The sequence below is a fragment of the Sinocyclocheilus rhinocerous genome, unplaced genomic scaffold, assembly GCF_001515625.1.
Source record: "Sinocyclocheilus rhinocerous isolate Xijiao unplaced genomic scaffold, SAMN03320098_v1.1 scaffold172, whole genome shotgun sequence".
Taxonomy (NCBI): Eukaryota; Metazoa; Chordata; class Actinopteri; order Cypriniformes; family Cyprinidae; genus Sinocyclocheilus; species Sinocyclocheilus rhinocerous.
This window is the reverse complement of record NW_015643170.1, coordinates 104,288-110,378: the sequence shown is the minus strand read 5'-3', so window position 1 is coordinate 110,378 and position 6,091 is coordinate 104,288. Positions and strand designations below refer to the sequence as shown.

The following is a 6,091-nucleotide window of genomic DNA, read 5'->3' as shown; positions in this document are numbered from 1 at the left end:
TAAAAGACGCTCAAGACACATGACTGCTGTGTGTTTTGGCATACTGAATCACACTCTCTATGAATTATCTACAGAGAGTTCAGAGATCCGAATATTGTTAACAGTCCTGAGTAACAAACCCTCTCTAGATAAAAGAAAATTACCATGTGTGAATGTATGGCTGAGGAGGATCCAACAGACAAAGACTAAATTATTACATTTTCTGAGTGTTGCTTGACGGTACAGTATACAGGGATGCCGTGGATGTCAGGGCATTGCTATGTGGTTGCTAAAATGTTCTGGGTGGTTGCTAAGGCATTGTGATTTGGTTGCTAGAGTGTTCTGGGTGGTTGCTGGGGTGTTGGTTGCAGGTACGTTACTATGTGATTGCTAAGGTATTCTGGGTGGTTGCTAGGGTGTTGCTATGGGGTTGCCAGGGTTTTCTTAAGTGGTTTCTATGGTGTTCCAGGTGGTTGCTAGGGCATTACTATGTGATAGCCAGGATTTACTGAGTGGTTTTAAGGGTGCTCTGAGTGGTTGCTAAGACATTGTGAAGTGGTTGCTGGGGTGCTAGTTACTGGCACATTGCAATGTGGTTGCTAAGGTGTTCTGGGTGGTTTCTATTGTGTTCTAGGTGGTTGCTAAGGCATTGTGATTTGGTTGCTAGATTGTTCTGGGTGGTTGCTAGGTTGTTTCCAATGCTAAAAAAACGTTCCTTCTTATTTCAGTTCCACACATCAGTTGTTTTTCCTTCACGAGACTATCTATCAGTCTCTCACCTCATCTGTGACTGTCTCTAATTCACCAGAATGAAACTCTTCAGGTCCGTCTGCATCCAGACACACTGGAATAAATAAAAGATCAATTATAATCTTTAATTGGGGAGAGTTGTCACACATTTTAAATGCTAAAAATATCATTTTTACAGCAAAACAATGATATGCATGTGTGTGCTATCTTGTGCTAAAAAGCCCATAATAAAATAGTGTGTAATGTCAGGTTTCATTGTGACAGCTTACCTCATACAAACACCAACGTGTTAAATGAACAGGAAATCTAAATGTAAGTTTGGGAGGAGCTTATTCTTACTCATAGTAGATAGAAACTATCAGCTGCTTATCTTCCGCCTCCACAAACCCCACCTTATTAATCAGTGGTATATATTAACTAACTCTTAAAGGCTTTTAGGTTTGTTTAAAAAAAATGTACCTCTTGAGGAATATTTACTGAAATAAAAACTGTGACAACTAGCCCCGGCATTCATTTTAGGTAGCTAATAATAATGCAAACTTATAAAGAACAGAACTGCAGACAAACTACTCACTGTTTGGTGTTTGCTGCATGCTGTCTCTGCGAACATGCTTCGGTAGGCTTTTCTCTCGTGATTCTTTGGACTCTCTGCTGTTCATATCTCATTTAATGCCTTTTTCTCTTCTCTGATACTCCAGACGTGATCTGTCACATATCACCTTGCCTTCACAATGTCCTCTAGAAGTCAAATGCAATGATTGTCATGGGATTTTACGTTAACATCAACGATTTTCATTTAAAGCAGCACTATGTAATTTTTTCTGTGTACAAAATTTGCAAAATGTATATAATGAGCAAGTACATCACGAATTCATCTACCAAACCGCGTTTTTGTCTTATTCCGAATCACTACGGTACACTTATAATAAGTACCGGTACTTATATTTGGACGATTGTAGCCTGGTCGGGTCGTCACCGCTGCGGAGTAACACATACCTGCGTGAATCGCCATAGACAACTTATGAGAAGTAGCTCCGGTTGGAATGTTCTTCCGCGGGATGTGTGCAGTTCTGTTTATTAACCGCTAGAGCGCCAAAAGTTACATAGTGCTGCTTTAAGTTGTAGTAACTCATTAAAATTGTCTTGTTAACTTTGGAAATTGGGTAGTGGATTTCTAGTTCATAGTGCTGCTTTAAGTTGTAGTAACTCATATAAATTGTCTTGTTAACTTTGGAAATTGGGTAGTGGATTTCTAGTTCCCGCATGCTTTGCATATGACTGGATAAGGAGAATAAATGTTGAAATAAAGTGTTATTTTATTAAGTTATTAAGTTTTCTTTTTCTTTTTTTTTTTTGTGAAGGGAAAGACCTGTTAGTGTTTAATGCTTATGTTTGACATTTAAAAGAGTTTCTGTTATGTTGAAGTTTTGTGGTCACCATTGTGCTGAAGAGCAGACCACATGAAGGTAAACACTACATTGACTCTATTAACAATGACTGCGCTAATGTCAGTGACAAATAATAATTTGCGTGTTCATTAAAGGGATAGTTCACCCAAAAATGAAAATTCTGTCATTAATTACTCACCCTCATGTCGTTTCAAACCTGTAAGCAGTGGTGTATAAAATACCTGAAAGCCATACTCAAGTAAAAATACAGATATCTTACCAGAAAATGACTTTGGTAAAAGTTGAAGTCACCGTTAAAATATTACTTGAGTAAAAGTCTTAAAGTATGTGATATTTATTGTACTTAAGTACGAAAAGTATTTTTTAAATATTAAACGTACTAAGTATTATAAGTAAAAGTACAAGTAAATGCAAAATGGAAAAGAAGCAAATAAATATATATATATAAAAATGTTCATACACAGCTTGAGTAGCAAAATTGTGTTCAGTTTTAACTTTTTCTTCTATTTTGTATTTTTGGGTAAGAATAAGAAGCACTTCATCTGGTACTTAGTGTCTTTCATTCCAACATGAAAACATTTCTGGAATCTGCATCTGAAATAGCATTTAGATGTATTTACACAGTTTATGTATCTCAGAGGGGACATGGATGCATTTAAACTGCAGTTACAGATGCATAAATAGGCCTAATGTTTTGTTTTTAACATAAAAGGTTGAATACTGATATTTGAAATAATTTAAAACATGAAAAAAATAGTCGAAATGTGAAATTAAAACCACCAGTAGGTGGCAGCAAGTGACTGTTAATGAGTGAGTCATTGAGAATCAACGGATTCATTCAAACGGCTGATTCATTCAGAAACAAAGCATGTGACTGCTCAGTATCAGCTGGACGTAAACAACATATGCTGTTCTGTGTCAACTGCGTCACGCTGACACAGCTGACACAGAACAGCATACGTTGTTTACGTCCAGCGGATACTCTCCAAAATGGCGCTACAGGGTGACGCGGAGGAGACGAATTGTTGAATAAAGTCGTTAATTTTTTTCTTTTGCTTACAAAAAGTATTCTCGTAGCTTCGTATAATTGCGGTTGAACCACTGATGTCCCATGGATTATTTTACATATCTCTTTGCTACGTTTCTGGACTTGGGAACATTTCAGTTGTATTGCTGTCTGTGCAGGGTCTGACAGCTCTCAGATTCCATCAAAACTATCTTAATTTGTGTTCCGAAGATGAATGAAGGTCTTACGGGTTTGAAACGACTCGAGGGTGAGTAATTAACGACATAATTTTCATTTTTGGGTGAACTAACCCTTTAAATATACATGCTAAATAAGTAACATTTAGCATGTGCTACGATAGCTTTGGATTTGAAATGAAAAAAGATAATATAAATTGATTCCAGGCCCACAAATCCAGTAGTTGAACTTGGAGCATCATAAAACATGTGTTTATGTTACAAATTTTTAAGTTCTTCTAACTCAATGTAGTTTGTTGGTTGGACATAATTTCATTAGTAGTTGTCATAAAAAAATGATGTAAACTGTTGTGTTATTTAAATTTTTTTTTTTGTTATTGTTGAGCTAACACAATATTTTTTTAGAGTGTGTCCTGATGGTAAATACATTTTCAGCAAAATTTCATTTTTGGGTGAACTATTCCTTTAAAAAATTATTCATTTACTTAAAAGGCTATTTTTGTCTTGCTTTTACTATGGAGCACAGGATAAAAACTGTTGGTTATGAAAATTATTTTTTCCTGTGAAAGAAGTGTGTCATCTACAGTGGAAAACAAGTGTCTCCAACCATTCTCTGCTTCTTCCTGGCTTTAAAGATCCCATCTGGTGGGTAGCAGGCTGAGCGATGAACTGTGTTTGTTTTAAATACATTCTGAAAGCCCTCTGGCCGTCTGGTAAAATCAGATGAGTCACAGAGAGGTGAACGAGGCGATAATAGAGGAATGAAACTGCATCTTTCAATCCTCTCTCCGCTAGCATCACGTTGAGAGTCACCCCCCATTAACCTGAGAGATATTGCCTGGATCCTCTCTGGCCAGTACAATAGAAACAGGATCAAATAACCCTTCACACCTAAAGTAGGTGCTGCAAGCACCTCTCCTTGTCGGTATAGCGGTACATGTCAGAAAAACTACAAAAACCACCCACGCCGGTCACATTTCAGCTTCGCTTGTGCTGATACGATGACACGTCTCTGAAAATGCAGTGAATTATTAATAGGGTGGTGTACAGATTTACACTCTCGCTGGCCTTTCACTAAAGACTCTTTCAGAGGTCCGGCAGACTGTGTTGACTGGGCAGAGTGGTGGGTGAGAAGAGATATCCAGTTCCAAAGATAAAAAATTCATGAGATCAGGCTGATCTATTGCACTCTCAGGTGAGATTGCTGTGAAGAAAGGATACATCACAGAGTGGGAGATACGGTACTGCTGGAAAGTAATCAGTGAGACTTCTATTTTAAAGTGCAAGAGCCTGTGATGATGTATATGGTGCTTTATGTCCTGTGCATACTGGGAACAAAGTAACACATCAAAATAAACTTCAAACAAATACTTAAGACTACTCCAGTCAGTCACATATGCACAAAAATCTCTATACCTGATAACCATTTATTTTCGTTTGAGGTCTTATTGTAAATGCAGTTCACAAAGCTTGTACTTGGGCAACTGAGGCCTAGCTTTTGGCTACCCACACCTGCAGTTGTAAATGTGATATATGCAGAGTATTATAAGAAGCTTCAGTAAGAATGCACCTACTTTGAATGCTGATATCATGTAATATTGTCCATACACATTTTATACTCAATATTTTGGGACCAAAGTAACAGAGTAACTATTGTAAGCCATTGGATTTAGCCCTTTGTTTACTACAAACTGTATCTGAATGCATCTGAGCCCTCCTTCCTGAGGATTATGGAGGTATATCCTCCATGTGTAGCATGGAGTGCTAAAATGTTTCAGCATCAAGTTGATGCAGTCCTCAGTTAATTTGTAATTGTAGATTACATTGGAGTATGATTATTGGGTGTATGTTTGACAAGAAAATGCTATTTTCACTCTTTCTATTTTAAATTTTTTATTTAGGTTTAAATGAAATGAAATTTCGATGTGTTCAATGTCAATGTCAGACTCCTGCACCAGCCTCCAGGGCGCCCACCCCCCCTCCCTGGTGGAATTGTTACGGCACGGGACACACCTTCAGGGAGGGGGGAGTAATGTCAGTCTCTGTTCCGTGTTTTGTGTGTTTTCTTCCCCCACGTGCTCCATGTTATGTTTATGTCTTTATTTGGTCTTCCTGTTCTGTTTCCCTGATTAGGTTTATTTGTCCCAGGTGTTTCCAATGTTCATTATGTCATTGATTTCAGGTGTTCCTCATTGTGTCCCTCCTCTAGTCCTGTATTTAATGGTTCCCTGTTTTGAGTTTGTGGTCCCGTATTGTTCGTCAATGATGTGCTACGTGTGTTCCTGCCTGCTTTATGTAAGAAGATTAAAGTCTGTGTATCGCAGTTCTCCTGCGTTCTCTGTGTTCCTTGTTCCTCGCTCCAGCGCAGTAGTAGAACCGTGACAGAATACCGGACCAAAACAGTAAGCGGCGCCCCTTCTCCTCATGTTTGTTTTTCGTTTTGAAAGTCTTTTGTTTTCCTGTTTGTTTCCCCCCGAGATCATGGAAATCGGCGCTCGTTTCTCCGCCTTAGCCCGCCGAGATCTCCCCTTCTTCGAGTATGCCTGGGAATTCTGCGGGCTCGGCGACGGCATTGGATGACGCCACCATCAATTCTCTGTTCTGGCTCGGGGCCAACTATCATCGCCCCATGGACGAGTCCCAGACACCAAGGGACTATGCTGGAGGGAAGGGATCTACCGGTGTCTGGGGAGTGTCCGGGCCCGAGCCAGAACCAGCCCGCCGTCAAGCCCACCGGCCGCGGCTCTCTC

General features: G+C 39.2%; 1 long non-coding RNA gene across 1 annotated transcript; it reads right to left on the bottom strand.

The window, feature by feature from the left end:
* Window positions 1–760: 760 nt before the first annotated feature.
* On the bottom strand, window positions 761–1,745 carry LOC107757053 (uncharacterized). The gene is made up of 3 exons (XR_001641890.1): window positions 1,726–1,745; window positions 1,304–1,467; window positions 761–823 (listed from the first exon to the last, which is right to left on the bottom strand). It is a non-coding gene; the product is annotated as an uncharacterized LOC107757053 (long non-coding RNA).
* Between the last annotated feature and the right edge of the window lie 4,346 nt (window positions 1,746–6,091).